Source organism: Cetorhinus maximus, chromosome 30 (genome assembly GCF_964194155.1).
Source record: "Cetorhinus maximus chromosome 30, sCetMax3.hap1.1, whole genome shotgun sequence".
NCBI lineage: Eukaryota > Metazoa > Chordata > Chondrichthyes > Lamniformes > Cetorhinidae > Cetorhinus > Cetorhinus maximus.
In genome coordinates, this window is record NC_135908.1 from 21,627,418 (window position 1) to 21,643,749 (window position 16,332).

Consider the following 16,332-nt stretch of genomic DNA (forward strand, 5'->3'; position numbering starts at 1 on the left):
AAAAGAAGCAGAAATGTTATCAATGTATAAGTTAGCAAGGGTTTGGATGCCTCTTGCGTGCTGCAGTGGAAAGGAGGAAATAAATAGTTGGGTGGGAAGAGAGATTGCAGCACTTAGTTTATTCTGAACTGGGTCCAAATCTTAAGTGGCTGACTAACAATAGGGTTTGAAGAAACAAAAACAAAATTACCTGGAAAAACTCAGCGGGTCTGGCAGCATCGGCGGAGAAGAAAAGAGTTGACGTTTCGAGTCCTCACGACCCTTCAACAGAACTGAGTATAGTTAGGAGAGGGGTGAAATATAAGCTGGTTTAAGGTGGTGGGGCGGGGGGGGGGGGGGGGGGGTGGTGGAGGGGGGAGAGAGAGAGAAATTGAGTGGGGGTGGGGTGGGGGGGTGGTTGTAGGGACAAGCAAGCAGTGATAGGAGCAGATAATCAAAAGATGTCACAGACAAAAGGATCAAAGAGGTGTTGAAGGTGGTGATATTATCTAAGAAAATGTGCTAATTAAGAATGGTTGGCAGGACACTCAAGGTACAGCTCTAGTGGGGGTGGGGTGGAAAGACTGACAAGGTATTAGTTGTAGATTTAAAAATAATGGAAATAGGTGGGAAAAGAAAAATCTACATAAATTATTGGAAAAAACAAAAGGGAGGGGGAAGAAACGGGGTGGGGATGGGGGGAGGGGGAGTTTAAGATCTAAAGTTGTTGAATTCAATATTCAGCCCGGAAGGCTGTAAAGTGCCTAGTCGGAAGATGAGGTGCTGTTCCTCCAGTTTGCGTTGGGCTTCACTGGAACAATGCAGCAAGCCAAGGACAGACATGTGGGCAAGAGAGCAGGGTGGTGTGTTAAAATGGCAAGCGACAGGGAGGTTTGGGTCTTTCTTGCAGACAGATCGCAGGTGTTCTGCAAAGCGGTCGCCCAGTTTGTGTTTGGTCTCTCCAATGTAGAGGAGACCGCATTGGGAGCAACGAATGCAGTAGACTAAGTTAGGGGAAATGCAAGTGAAATGCTGCTTCACTTGAAAGGAGCGTTTGGGCCCTCGGACGGTGAGGAGAGAGGAAATGAAGGGGCAGGTGTTGCATCTTCTGCGTGGGCATGGGGAGGTGCCATAGGTGGGGGTTGAGGAGTAGGGGGTGATGGAGGAGTGGACCAGGGTGTCTCGGAGGGAACGATCCCTATGGAATGCAGCCAGGGGGGGTGAAGGGAAGATGTGTTTGGTGGTGGCATCATGCTGGAGTTGACGGAAATGGCGGAGGATGATCCTTTGAATGCGGAGGCTGGTGGGGTGATAAGTGAGGACAAGGGGGACCCTATCATGTTTCTGGGAGGGAGGAGAAGGCGTGAGTGCGGATGCGCGGGAGATGCTTGCTGCATTGTTCCAGTGAAGCCCAACGCAAACTGGAGGAACAGCACCTCATCTTCCGACTAGGCACTTTACAGCCTTCCGGGCTGAATATTGAATTCAACAACTTTAGATCTTAAACTCCCCTCCCCCCATCCCTACCCCGTTTCTTCCCCCTCCCTTTTTTTGTTTTTTTTTTCAATAATTTATATAGATTCTTCTTTTCCCACCTATTTCCATTATTTTTAAATCTACAACTAATACCTTGTCAGTCTTTCCACCCCACCCCCACTAGAGCTGTACCTTGAGTATCCTGCCATCCATTCTTAATTAGCACATTTTCTTAGATAATATCACCACCTTCAACACCTCTTTGATCCTTTTGTCTGTGACATCTTTTGATTATCTGCTCCTATCACTGCTTGCTTGTCCCTACAACCACCCCACCCTCAACTTCTCTCTCCCCCCGCCCGCCACCTTAGACCAGCTTATATTTCACCCCTCTCCTAACTATACTCAGTTCTGTTGAAGGGTCGTGAGGACTCGAGACGTCAACTCTTTTCTTCTCCGCTGATGCTGCCAGACCTGCTGAGTTTTTCCAGGTAATTTTGTTTTTGTTTTGGATTTTCAGCATCCGCAGTAGTTTTTTGTTTTTATCTCAAGGTTTGAAGAAAAGTGGTTGAGAAAGACTGCCTCCAATTGCACCCACGCTAAATTAGCTGAGTCAGAATGAAGGCAAAACGGATATTTGCAGACCAAGAATTAAACTGAAAGTTTGGCAGTGCCAAGCTACCTAAATGCTTGGGACTTTGTAGAAAAAACTTTACGAATTCTGGGTGTTTTCTTATTCCAAATAAGGAAGAAATTAATTGGTCCATTGCAACAAAAAAAACACTTGGGAATAAACAGTAGAATGCGCTGAAATAAATATAGAAAACTTGGCAAAATATTTATCTTTACAGAATTTATATGACCAACTATAGAAAGGGGTAAGCTAGACCAACGTGCTCAGTCCTGCTTCGTACATTCCAAGAAAGGGTCAAAATTGAGCTTGAAAAGGTCTCTGAGGGAGCGAGTAACTGAAATGCCTAAATATTTAAAACTGTTTACTGAGACCTTAAAAGGGAGGGAAGAAAAGAGGTAACTCCTTGCGATAGAGTTAATAGGAAAAATGTCACCCTTTCGCAAATTAATTTTGAAACTTGAAATATGACCAAATCGCTCAAGAATGGAGAAAATATGTGGGAGCGATGAGGCCAGATCAGAGATGTAAAGAAGCAGGTCATCAGCAAATAGGGAGAGTTCCTGCTCGACTTGACTCTGTGTAACACCCTGTGTATCTCCACAGCTCCGCAGTGAAATTGCCAGGGGCTCAATAGCAATGGAGAAAAGTAAGGGGGTAAGGGGTCAATCCTGTCTAGTACCTCGATGGAGGTCAAAAAGTTTAGAGTGGATATTATTTTTACGCACTGAAGTAACCGGGGAAGAATACAAAAGTTTTATCCATTTTATAAAAATGGATCCAAATCGAAAGTTTTGAAGAGTGAAGCAAAGGTTGTCCCATTCCAATCTATCCAAACCCTTTTCTGCATCCATAGTTATAAGAACCTCAGAGAGAGGAGTAGTTGAATGTGTATAAATAATATTGAAAAGATGCCTTAAATTAGTGAAGGATTGCCTGCCCTGAATAAAAGCTGTCTGGTCAGGAGAGATAACAGATGGAAGGAGAGGCTCAAGACAGTGGGATAAGGCTTTAGTTAGTACCTTGACATCTGCATTTAAAAGGGAAATAGGCTGGTATGAACTGCAAAGCAGAGGATCCTTATCCCTCTTTAAAAGAACAGACAAAGATGCCTCACGGAGGGAACGTTTCAGAGAGAATGCATTCTGAAAACAGAGACAATAATAATGGAGAAAATGGCGATAAGAATTTTTAAATAAAATTCTATTGGAAATCCATCAGGCCCTGGTGCCTTATTATTTTACATGGATTTAATTGCCTTTAGCATTTTTCACCTTGAGAAAGGGGAGCTGCTAACACTTCCATGGAGTTGGATGTTAGAGATGGGATGTCCGTTTTATCAAAAAGATTGTGAAATAAACCCAGGATCTGAAAAGGAGACTGAGTGATAAAAACTGGAATAGAAACGTTTGAATTGATAATTGATCTCCTGATGATCGGTGGTGGTTGGCCCTGTTGGAGTGGTGATTTCAGTAATAAGTTGAGAGGAAGCAGTCTGGCGAATCTGGTGAGCTAGGAGACCACCAGTTCATTCACCATGACCATAGAATGTACCACCTGATCGAAGTATAAGCTTCTCTGTTTGTTTAGTGGAAAGTAAATCAAATTCAGTCTGTGGAGCCAGACACCGTTTGTATAATACTGGGGTAGGTGCAATAGCATCCTGCTGGTCCACTCAGAGAATTTGGCCAATTAACTGGGACAATTTTGAGGTATTGAGTTTAAGTTGAGCAGTATATGAAATTATTTGTTCAAATAGGTTAAGCCTTCATACTCTCCCAGACAGTAGCAAAGGAAATATCTGGAATAGTATTAAGTTAGTTACTCTTTAGGAAACAAGTACAGATATCGTGTATTTTTCATCCCAGGTTTGCACTTCCCAATGAAATAGAATCATAGAATTGTTACGGGCTTAGTGCCTATCTCCTGCCTTTTCCCCATAACCCTGCAAATTGTTTCTATTTAAATAATCAGCTAACGCCCTCTTGAATGCCACAATTGAACCTACCTCCATCACTTCCAGGCAGTGCTTTCCAAAACCTAACTACCCTCTGTGTGAAAAAGTTTTTTCTCACCTCGCATTTGCTTCTTTTGCAAAACACTTTAAAACTGTGCCCTCTGGTTCTCGATCTGCTTACGAGCGGGAACAGTTTCTCCCTATCTATTCTGCCAAGACCCCTCATGATTTTGAAAACTTCTACCAAGTCTCCTCTTAGCCTTCTCCTCTCCAAGGAAAACAGCCCCAACTCCTCCAATCTTTCCTCATAACTGAAGTGTCTCATCCCTGGAACCATTCTTGTTAACCTCTTCTGCAATCTCTCCAATGCGTTCACATCCTTCCTATAGTGTGGCACCCAGAATTGGACACAGTGCTCCAGCTGAGGTCTAACCAGTGTCTTATTTAAGTCATGCTTGTAGGGCTATGGGGTTAGAGTGGGGAAAATGGATTTATTGTACAGAGAGCTGGCATGAACTCGGTGGGTCAAATAGCCTCCTTCTGTGCCACAGACTCCATGACTTTATACCTACTAAACCTGACTAGAGCATTAGTCACATGGGGTCTGCTTTACAGCTTTAAAAGATGGACAGAATTAGATTTCCTGGCTGAGTTTTGGAAAGGATGCAGCTCTGATTTTGTTGTTCTTACACATGATAACAGTTGACCTTTCCACAGGTGACAGTCACCCCAGTACCTCATCCACATGGGCCGCCTTCATGGGTGAGCGCCAAGCACAAGAGTCACCTGGCAATTCACCTACAGGGTGCTTCACTGCCAAGTCCAATCCCATTGTCCTCCAAGATCCACGTGTGCACTGGGTCTGGGTAGTGATTGCCAGCAGATTTCTCCTTTCTGAGCCCAACTGCCATAGTAGCAGAGATCACTTCAGCCAAGTGCAAGAGTTGAACCAGAAACTTGCCTGATCTGTGTCACACATAGCCACTGTGTTAACCAGGTAAGTCATTTGGGGAGCGACAGTGTACCCTTTAACAAAACTCTGCTTGGCTTGCAATTATCTCACAGACTTCAGATTGAGATAGTATCTAATCTTTTTCTTGCATATTCAACATGCAGTGGATAGAAGTACTTGATATTGTAACTCAGCAGTATGATCATTAAAGCTTATGGTGCAGAAGGAGGCCACATTTGCCCCATCACACCTGTGCTGACTTTTTGAAGGAGTTATCCAGTTATCCGCACTCTGCTTCTCTTTCCTCAACAGTCCTGCTATTTGCTTTTATTCTTTCAAACATTTATCCAATTCCTTTTTGAAAGTCACTCTTGAATTTGCTTCCGCCGCCCATTCAGGCAGTACATTCCAGATTGTAACTCGCTGCATAAAATAAATTCCCTTAATTTCACTGCTGGATTTTTTTCCCAAAATTATCCTAAAATGTGTTCCTTCGGATACTGACCCTCTTCCCTCTAGGAACAGTGTAGTAATCTTGGTTTTGTTAAATGTTGGACTGTACCTTTAAGAATAGTCCTGTGATGTAGGGTCACATGATCTGTGTAAACCAATGTGTTGGCAGCATGGGTTACCTCCACAGTCAGTGTAGAGATAGAGATGGAGTTGAAAGCACACGTGTAGTTGCTGCTGGCTGCATTGTAAATTAACCTAATGTTTCCACTTAGAAGGTTGTCTACAGATCATCTCTTCCAAATAGTTGACTCGGCCGCGCTACATCAAACAGTTTCTCGGCATTTAGCCGATCAAAAAACCTCATGATTTTAACGCCTCTATTAAATCTCTCCTTAAACTTCTCTTGTCCAAAGAGAACAATCCCAGCTCCTTTAGTCAGTGCAGAGCCTAGACCTGGCTGGAAAGGTAGCGACAAAGGGGACATGGTGGTGGGGTGGTAATATCACTGGACTTAGTGATCCAGAGACCCAGGGAACAAAAACAAAAATACCTGGAAAAACTCAGCAGGTCTGGCAGCATCTGCGGAGAGGAACACAGTTAACACTTCCAGTCCGAATGACCCAGTCATTCAGCTGCCCTCTGAAATGGCCTAGCAAGCCACTCAGTTCAAGGGGCAATTAGGGATAGGCAATAAATGCTGGCCTTGCCAGCGATGCCCACATCCCGTGAAAGAATAAAAAGAAATTTACTGTTCCTGAGTGATATCAAATGGCAACTGCTTGAAGTATATTAATTCATTGGTTTTAAAATCCCACCAAGTGAATCACAATCATTGTCAAGTGGCCAATCGTTTGCTCCACCAAAGTCCGGGTTGCTGCATGAGCCTCATTATAGCGTCGCTCTGCTGCAGTCTGAGGCTGGCGCACGGGCGGCTCAGCCCCAGCCTCTGTGGGCAGCCCTTGTGCCCGAGGAGACATCCCTGCAGCAGCTCTGTGGACCCTGGAAGCCGTCAGGGATCTGAGACCTACCGAGGGTGTAGGAGTTGTGGATGCTTCCGGGGTATTGCATGCAGATCTGTATGATGCATACATCTGCTGTGGTCGCAGACCAGCTGAACGTTCAGCAAGTGGAAGCCCCTGCGGTTGATGTATCGGACTACTTGTTGCCGCAGAGATCTAAGCGCCATGTGAGTGCCGCTGATGGCACCCATGCAAAGCCCAACACCCTTGCTTCCTGGCTTGCCTGATCCCAGTCGAAATGCATAAGGTTCTGTGCCCTTGCAAAGAGGGTGCCCGTGGCCTCCTGGGTGCACTTGTGGGTGAAAGCTTGCAATCTCCACACAGGTCACCCGTGGAGCCCTGGAAGGAACCACTGGCGTACAAATTGAGCAACGCGGCCACTTTCACTGCCACTGGCAATGGATGTCTTCCAACTTGCAGAAGGTGGCATATGAGAGTGACCAGTTCCCTAGACATGCACAGTCTTCAACGACACTGGTTCTTGCTCATCTGCAGAAATGAAAAGTGCCGTCTATAGAGCCTGGGTCTAGCAAGGCGCCGCTGAGTGACCGCTCGCTGTGGATCTTCAACTGTGTTCACAGGAGGCTCTGCCGCACCTTCACCTTGAGAGTGCTGCTGCTCCCCTTGCCGAGCCAGGCACCTCCATCGCAATCTTCTCCTTCTTCTCTGTTCCCTGTAAGCCATGAGGCGTACAGCTAGATCACCAGGCTTAATGATCCTGATGTTCTTCTCCTGCAGAGAGACGCGAGGGTTAGCGTATGTCTCCTGAGGACCTCTCTCGGTTAAGTCTCTGGCTCTGGCTGCGTCTCAAGGCCCCTTCGTGCATGCCGGAGAGTGCTGGCCACCACTTGGATGACCAGAGTTTAGTGTGCTTCATAGCTGTCCGAAACCCCAACCACCTCCACCCCACTCTACTTCACCAATTGGCGGCAGCTTTGGCCATTGGACTGCAAGCTGTGCTCTCAGCTCAGGTGCAGGCATTCTCCTAACCCGCACTGCAAGACTGTGCTGTTAGCTTGAACCATGAAAGTTACTGGTCCAACCTGAATAAGGGTTTTTGCAAAGGGCTGTGAGCACCTCCACCAGTAACTGTTCCGTGCCCACTTTTCACAAGGGTGTTCTGCATTCCCCAAAACCTCACCGTTTGCAGTCTGCGCCCGAGGGGGTGAAAGGTTCTGGAGCACTTGGTGCCACTTTCATGCTTTTGCTTCTCTTGCGTGGACAGAAAAGCTTCAGAGGCCGGACTCCAAGCCTGTCAATGGAACTGCTGCTGACCGGTCTCAGCTGCAGAGGAACGCTCACTTTTGACAAGCTTTTCCAAGTGTGTGGCCACTTCCTCACTGTCCCCTGCCCCACCTCGCACACCCACCCCGGTCACACTGTGGACCCGTGTACTTCCATCAGTCTGTGCTGCCTTGCCCCAACCACCCCCCCCACCATCCCTCCCCCCAGCCCCACACCCGCACTGGAGCCCTTGCCCTGGCATCGCACTGAAACCCAGCCGGGAAAAAATGGCTTGCCCGTGCCCCCCACTGAGTGCGCGGCACCTATCCCTCCCTACGGGCGATCCTCACGAGTGCTGCGTACTCACCTCCGAGCTCCCCTCGAGTTTCAGCTCACCAGGGACACGCCTTTTAAAGGCAGCAGTAAATCACACCGCTCCGCAGTCACAGTGACCTGGGGGTTAAATTTGACGTGGCTGGGGGGGGGATGATTCCGGTGAGCAGGCACAATAATAAGATGTAAACGGATTAAAATTAAGTTCCTGACATTGGATGGTGGGAAACGCGGCCCACTGGTAGGGGGAGGGGACAATCCCATCCTGGATTTACACTGCGACCAGGGAAATGCGACCAGGGCCATCTCCAGATGTTTTCCGCTCATGCCACCAAACACACAAATGGGAGGGGAAAATTCCACCTCTGAGGCTGACAGGAAAGTGGATAGAACGTAGCATCTTAGGAGATTTTCCCTTGGTGCAAGTTTGAATTTTCTTGCCACTAACACATCCTTCATCTTCATTAAATTACTTCTGGCTACCTCCTTCTGTCTGGCTACCTCCATCCTCCTTCTGTCTGGCAACCTCCATCCTCCTGCTGTCTGGTTACCTCCATCCTCCTTCTGTCTGGCTACCTCCATCCTCCTGCTGTCTGGCTACCTCCATCCTCCTTCTGTCTGGCTACCTCCATCCTCCTGCTGTCTGGCTACCTCCATCCTCCTTCTGTCTGGCTACCTCCATCCTCCTTCTGTCTGGTTACCTCCATCCTCCTTCTGTCTGGTTACCTCCATCCTCCTTCTGTCTGGTTACCTCCATCCTCCTTCTGTCTGGTTACCTCCATCCTCCTTCTGTCTGGCTACCTCCATCCTCCTTCTGTCTGGTTACCTCCATCCTCCTTCTGTCTGGTTACCTCCATCCTCCTTCTGTCTGGCTACCTCCATCCTCCTTCTGTCTGGCTACCTCCATCCTCCTTCTGTCTGGTTACCTCCATCCTCCTTCTGTCTGGCTACCTCCATCCTCCTTCTGTCTGGTTACCTCCATCCTCCTTCTGTCTGGTTACCTCCATCCTCCTTCTGTCTGGCTACCTCCATCCTCCTTCTGTCTGGCTACCTCCATCCTCCTTATGTCTGGCTACCTCCATCCTCCTTCTTTCTGGCTACCTCCATCCTCCTTCTGTCGGGCTACCTCCATCCTCCTTCTGTCTGGCTACCTCCATCCTCCTTCTGTCTGGCTACCTTCACACTCCTGCTGTCTGGCTACCTCAATCCTCCTTCTGTCTGGCTACCTCCATCCTCCTTCTGTCTGGCTACCTCCATCCTCCTTTTGTCTTTGGCATTGCATCTCCAAACTTTTTTTTATTCTTTCATGGGATCTGGGTGCCATTGGCTAGGCCAGCATTTGTTGCCCATCCCTAATTGCCCTTGAGAAGGTGGTGGTGCGTCGCCTTCTAGAACCGCTGCCGCCCCTGTGGTGTAGTTACACCCACAATGCTTTTTCTGTTAACATCTTCTGTTAGCATTTGTCCTGAGTAGATAAAGCTTATCTACTTGTTCCAGTGTGACACCATCCACTTCAATCTTCACTCTGTCTGCTTCTAGTTTATCTAGCTTCCCCTTAAAGACATCCGTGCTATTTGCCTGAACTATTTCATGTGGTTTGCAAGTTCCACATTCTAATCACTGAGATAAAAACAAAAAGCTAAAAGCTACTGCGGATGCTGGAAATCCAAAACAAAAACAGAATTACCTGGAAAAACTCAGCAGGTCTGGCAGCATCGGTGGAGAAGAAAAGAGTTGTCGTTTTGAGTCCTCAAGACCCTTCGGCAGAACTGAAGTATAGTTAGGAGAGAGGTGAAATATAAGCTGGTCTAAGGTGGGGGGCGGGGGGAGAGAGAAGTTGAGGGTGGGGTGGTTGTGGGGATAAGCAAGCAGTGATGGGAGCAGATAATCAAAAGATGTCACAGACAAAAGGATCAAAGAGGTGTTGAAGGTGGTGATATTATCTAAGAAAATGTGCTAATTAAGAATGGATGGCAGGATACTCAAGGTACAGCTCTAGTGGGGGTGGGGTGGAAAGACTGACAAGGTATTAGTTGTAGATTTAAAAATAATGGAAATAGGTGGGAAAAGAAAAATCTATATAAATTATTGAAAAAAAAAACAAAAAAAAGGAGGGGAAAGAAACGGGGTGGGGATGGGGGGAGGGGGAGTTTAAGATCTAAAGTTGTTGAATTCAATATTCAGCCCGGAAGGCTGTAAAGTGCCTAGTCGGAAGATGAGGTGCTGTTCCTCCAGTTTGCGTTGGGCTTCACTGGAACAATGCAGCAAGCCAAGGACAGACATGTGGGCAAGAGAACAGGGTGGAGTGTTAAAATGGCAAGCGACAGGGAGGTTTGGGTCTTTCTTGCGGACAGACCGCAGGTGTTCTGCAAAGCGGTCGCCCAGTTTGCGTTTGGTCTCTCCAATGTAGAGGAGACTGCATTGGGAGCAACGAATGCAGTAGACTAAGTTAGGGGAAATGCAAGTGAAATGCTGCTTCACTTGAAAGGAGTGTTTGGGCCCTTGGACGGTGAGGAGAGAGGAAGTGAAGGGGCAGGTGTTGCATCTTCTGCGTGGGCATGGGGAGGTGCCATAGGTGGGGGTTGAGGAGTAGGGGGTGATGGAGGAGTGGACCAGGGTGTCCCGGAGGGAACGATCCCTATGGAATGCCGCCAGGGGGAGTGAAGGGAAGATGTGTTTGGTGGTGGCATCATGCTGGAGTTGGCGGAAATGGCGGAAGATGATCCTTTGAATGCGGAGGCTGGTGGGGTGATAAGTGAGGACAAGGGGGACCCTATCATGTTTCTGGGGGGGAGGAGAAGGCGTGAGGGCGGATGCGCGGGATATGGGCTGGACCCGGTTGAGGGCCCTGTCAACGACCGTGGGTGGAAAACCTCGGTTAAGGAAGAAGGACATGTCAGAGGAACTGTTTTTGAAGGTAGTGTCATCAGAACAGATGCGACGGAAGCGAAGGAACTGAGAGAATGGGATGGAGTCCTTACAGGAAGCGGGGTGTGAGGAGCTGTAGTCGAGGTAGCTGTGGGAGTCGGTAGGCTTGTAATGGATATTGGTGGACAGTCTATCATCAGAAATTGAGACAGAGAGGTCAAGGAAGGGAAGAGAAGTGTCAGAGATGGACCATGTGAAAATGATGGAGGGGTGGAGATTGGAAGCAAAATTAATAAAGTTTTCCAGGTCCCGACGAGAGCATGAAGCAGCACCGAAGTAATCATCGATGTACCGGAGAAAGAGTTGTGGGAGGGGGCCGGAGTAGGACTGGAACAAGGAACGTTCCACATACCCCATAAAGAGACCGGCATAGCTGGGGCCCATGCGGGTACCCATAGCCACACCTTTTATTTGGAGGAAGTGAGAGGAGTTAAAGGAGAAATTGTTCAGTGTGAGAACAAGTTCAGCCAGACGGAGGAGAGTAGTGGTGGATGGGGATTGTTCGGGCCTCTGTTCAAGGAAGAAGCTAAGGGCCCTCAGACCATCCTGGTGGGGGATGGTCTGGGTAAAAAAGTTTCTTCTGAATTCTGTATTGAATTAATTAGTCCCATAGCACTCATCCTTCCTCACAGCAGGAAACATCCTTCCTACGTATATCCTCACAAAGCACGTCATCATTTTAAATTCCTTTCTCAGGTCATTCCTCAGTCTTTTGTCTCCCAGAGAAGAGACAAGAAGAGACAAGAAGAGAAGAGTCTGTTCCGCTGTTACTAATGAGTGTTGTTTTGACTATTGAGAAACACAAAGAGGAAGTCATTTCCTTCTCGGTTTTTTTTGTTGTCTTGTTCTACATTTAACTTATTTTTAAAACTACCATAGTTGCTGTTCTACTTAAGGAACCAACATCCCAAAAATGATCAGTTAGAAAGAACAGTAGCTTTTTAAAGCATTCTCCCCTGCCATTGGATTTTTTCCCAAGTATTTCTTTCAATGGCAGAAACCATCACCTTATTTAATAAGAACATAAGGACATAAGAAATAAGAGCAGGATTAGGCCATTCAGCCCTTTGAGCCCATTCCCCCGTTCAATGAGATCATGGCTGACCTTTGACTTCATCACCATTTTGCTGCGCTATACCCACATGTTAAGGTAGGTGGTTGGCAAATGCCAAGCTGCTCAAATCCCAAAGGGAAACTTGAAACAACTGTCACAACTGTTTTGCAATTTGTATTTATTTTGAGATGCGGGCTTTAAATTCAGTAGTAATAAGACCATCGAGTCTTGTAGTTTGCTTATAAAACTAAATTAAACCTTTATTAATAAAAAAAATGATTTTAAGCACATACATAAGTTTACAAATTACCACTATGATAACTCCTAACTCCCCTAGTTAATATATCTCCCAGTTACACCTTTGTTAAGGCAACAGTAAGACATAGATTTTAAAAGACCCAGGCAAAGTAACACAATACCCTGAACAGTTGAATTCAAAGTGAGTTTTCTTAACTTCAGTTCTTGCAGACAGCAGTTTAGCTATCTTCTCGAATGAAAAAAGAATGCTTCAACATCCCTTTCTTCAAAATTTGGAAGAGCTTGTATAAATTTAAACATCTCTCCACTGGGTTCTGATCTGGAAATAAATCCTCCCTCACCTACTGGCATCTCTTTTTCAACTGCCAGCATTTTAAGCTGGAGTTTTCTCTCTCTCTCTTTTTCTCTTTCCTCCTTTTCTAACCTCGCCATTTCTAATTCCATTTCCTGTTTTCTTTCTTGTTCCTGCCTTTCTGTTGGTTCCCTTTGAAATGCTTTTAAAAATTTTTTCTGCTGCCTCTAATTCCAGTTAACTCAGTTCCTTTGCTTGTTCAAGTTCAAGCTTCTTCATAACGAGGTGTCAGCTGTGGCTCAGTTCATTGCACCCTCGCCTTTGAATCAGAGGTTTGTGGGTTCATGTCCCACTCCTGGAAAACCAAGAACTGTGAATGTACTTGAAAGAGTTACATGCGATCTGTTGATAACTCGAAGGAGTTACATCCTTCTTGGAGGTGTCAGCTGTGGCTCAGTTCATAGCACCCTCGCCTTTGAATCAGAGGGTTGTGGGTTCATGTCCCACTCCCGGAAACCAAGAACTGTGATTGTACTCGAAAGAGTTGCAATCTGTGACTGTTGATAACTCGAAAGAGTTTCAAGCTTCTTCATTTACGGCTGAAGTCTCATTGCCTCCAGCTGTGACTCACTAGCGTCAGATATCACTTACAACTTTAAATGCTGTGCTATGCTATTTTTGCCCATGCAGGTGATCCCAATTGTAACTTATCTGCCAATTCCATTAATGTAACTTTGTTTCCCTTTTGTGAACCAGCCAAATTTATAACTTCAACTCCCAGACAAGTCTTAGCAACTGCCAAAGCCACATTCCAGTCTCACCATTTCAAAAAAAATACTTCACACCAGCCAGACTCACCAACTCCAACCCAATCAAGGAATATCAATATTTTTTTAATTCATGAGATGTGGGTGTCGCTGGCTAGGCCAGCATTTATTACCCATCCCTAATTGCCCTTGTTCAGAGGGCATTTAAGAGTCAACCATATTACTGTGGGTCTGGAGTCACATGTAGGCCAGACCAGGTAAGGACGGCAGATTTCCTTCCCTAATGGACATTAGCGAACCAGATGGGTTTTTAATGACAATCGGCAATGGTTTCTTGGTCATCATCAGACTTTTAACTCTAGATTTTTATTGAATTAAAATCTCACCATCTGCCACAGTGGGTCTTGAAACCAGGTCCCCAGAGCATTACCCTGGGTCTTGGGAAAACTAGTCAGTGACAACACCACTATGCCACCACTTCCCCACAAAGAGCTCCGATTTTGTGATGGCACAGCTGATAGTAAATGCTGAGCTACTCAAATCCCAAAGGGAAACTTGAAACAACTGCCACAACTTTTTGCAATCTGTACATAATTCGAGATGTGTGCTTTGAATTCAGTAGTAATAAAACCACCGGTAGGTTTCTTACAAAACTAAATTAAACCTTTATTAATAAAAAATGATTTTAAGCACATACATAAGTTTACAAATTACCACTAAGATTAACTAGGGGAGTTAGGAGATATCAATCTCCCAGTTACACCTCTGTTAAGGCAACAGGAAGACACATAGACTTTAAAAGACCCAGGCAAAGAAACAAGATACCCTGAACAGACGAATTCAAAGTGAGTTTTCTTAACTTCAGTTCTTGCAGACAGCAGTTTGAGGCTTAGAAACTAGAGGCTTTTCACACTTGTTAGATCTTAGAATGCCTTCCCTTGCACACAGCCTTCTCTCCTTTATACATATTTTCCCCTTTTGAATGCAAATTCACATTGGCCAACATTACCACCCTCCCGTTGGGGGGGATCGGGGGGGAAGAGTGGGAGTGGGTGCCGGCTGGTGGGCCTCCGATCGGCACCCCCAGTTGGGGACGCGCAGCCATTTTAAGTGGACGGCCAATTAAGGCCCGCCCAGTGTGACGTGCACCAGGAAGCGCTACGGGCTCCCTGTACAGGTGGGGTGGGGGGGGAACCCCTCAGCCTGGAGTGCGCTCTTTCGCGCATCCATGCAAAACAGCACACAGATCTCCCTGGGGCAAAGTGCTGTCTCAGGGAGATCACCTCCGATGTAAAACCTGAAATAAAGAGGTTTGAAAAATTTCCCTGCCATGTCCCCTAAGGTGACACTGTCACATGAGTTGGGACATGTCCATAACTTTTATTGAAACCTTTTGTAAAAATTTATTGACCCTCATGAAACCTCATCCCACCCGTGGATGAGGTTTGATGCTTTTTCCCTGGCCCGCCTGGGCTCCCGGCCTGCCCGCCAACCTTAAGGTTGAACGGACAGATCCATCAATCACGTTAATTGGTTTTTTAATGGCCTTAATAGACTGTTGACCGTTTGGCTGTGCGCCCGCCGAACTGACAATCTAAATGACGCGGGGTGACGTCGGGACACACGCTCGATGTATCTCCACGTCATCTGACGCATCGGCGAGTGGACCCCACCCCAGCTCGCCGACTGGAAAAACCTGCCCATTGTTTCTCTATGTCTTTGGACTTTACCTGTCTAATAATAAAAATCTATCATAGTACCAATTTTACCAGTAATCTTTGGGAAAAATAAACACACTGTTTCTTCACTTCTCCTGGCTAGGTGAAACATTTCACCCCCCTCTTTTGAATTCAAGCTAATCTGATTTATTTAAAAATGGAAATGTTCCCTTTACACCTATGTTTAACTACTTAACATTTCAAACCGAGCTTATCTTCTGTTACATCAAAGTCTTCAGACCAGCTGCCTCTAATACAATTAAGGCACACACACACAAACACTGGCCCCACTATTACCCTACTTTACAATAAATTCCAATAACATTATGAAAATTGTTTTATCTTCTCGACACCGTATCTGTTTTTAATATGTAGAAATCTATCGATCTCAGTCTTGAATATACGTATGAGCTAGCAGCAGGAGTAGGTACTTGGCCCTTCGAGCTTGCTCTGCCGTCCAATAAGATCACGGCTGATCCCACCTACCCCCAATAACCTTTCACCCCATTGTTTATCAAGACTCTATCTATCTGTGCCTTGGAAATATTAAAAGACTCTCCCTCCGCCACCTTTTGCAGAAGAGAGTTCCAAAAACTCGCTGCCCTCTGAGAGAAAAATATGTCTCCTCAATTCTGTCTTAAATGAGTGATCCCTTATCTTTAAACAGTGACCCCTAGTTCTAGATTCTCCCACAAGAGGAAACATCCTCTCCACATCCACCCTGTCAAGACCCCTCAGGATTTTATATATTTCATTCAAGTCACCTCTTACTCTTCTAAACTCCAGTGGATACAAGCCTAATCTGTCCAACCTTTCCTCATAAGACAACCCACTCATTCCTGGAATTAGTTTAGTAAACCTTCTCTGAACTGCTTCTAATGCTTAAATAAGGAGATGAATACTGTACACAGTACTCCAGATGTGGTCTCACTAAAACCCTGTACAACTGAAGCATAACCTCTCTATTTTTATATTAAATTCCCCTCAATAAATGATAACATTCCATTTGCTTTCCTAATTACTTGCTGTACCTGCAAACTAGCCTTTTGCGATTCATTCACTAGGACACACCCAGATCCCTCTGCATCTCAGAGTTCTGCAATTTCTCACCATTCAGACAATATGTTTCTTTTTTATTCTTCCTGCCAAAATGGACAATTTCACATTTTCCCGCATTATACTCCATTTGCCAGATCTTTGCCAACTCGCTTAAACTTTCTATGTCCCCTTATAGCCTCCCTATGCCCTCTCCACATCTTACTTTCCTAACTATCTTTGTGTCATCAGCAAA

The 16,332-nt window shown here is 45.9% G+C and overlaps 1 protein-coding gene across 2 annotated transcripts in view; it reads left to right on the forward strand.

Moving 5' to 3' along the window:
* Window positions 1–16,332, forward strand: part of LOC144670137 (semaphorin-7A-like) — a 101,750-nt gene that overhangs the window by 8,632 nt on the left and 76,786 nt on the right. The window contains exon 1 of one of the 2 annotated variants that reach the window (XM_078532601.1): window positions 1,907–1,946. The exons of the other annotated variant lie outside the window; for it this stretch is intronic. The gene's annotated coding sequence lies outside the window, so the exon portion shown is untranslated. Of the gene's footprint in view, window positions 1–1,906; window positions 1,947–16,332 lie in introns of those variants that run through there. 2 annotated transcript variants of the gene reach the window in all.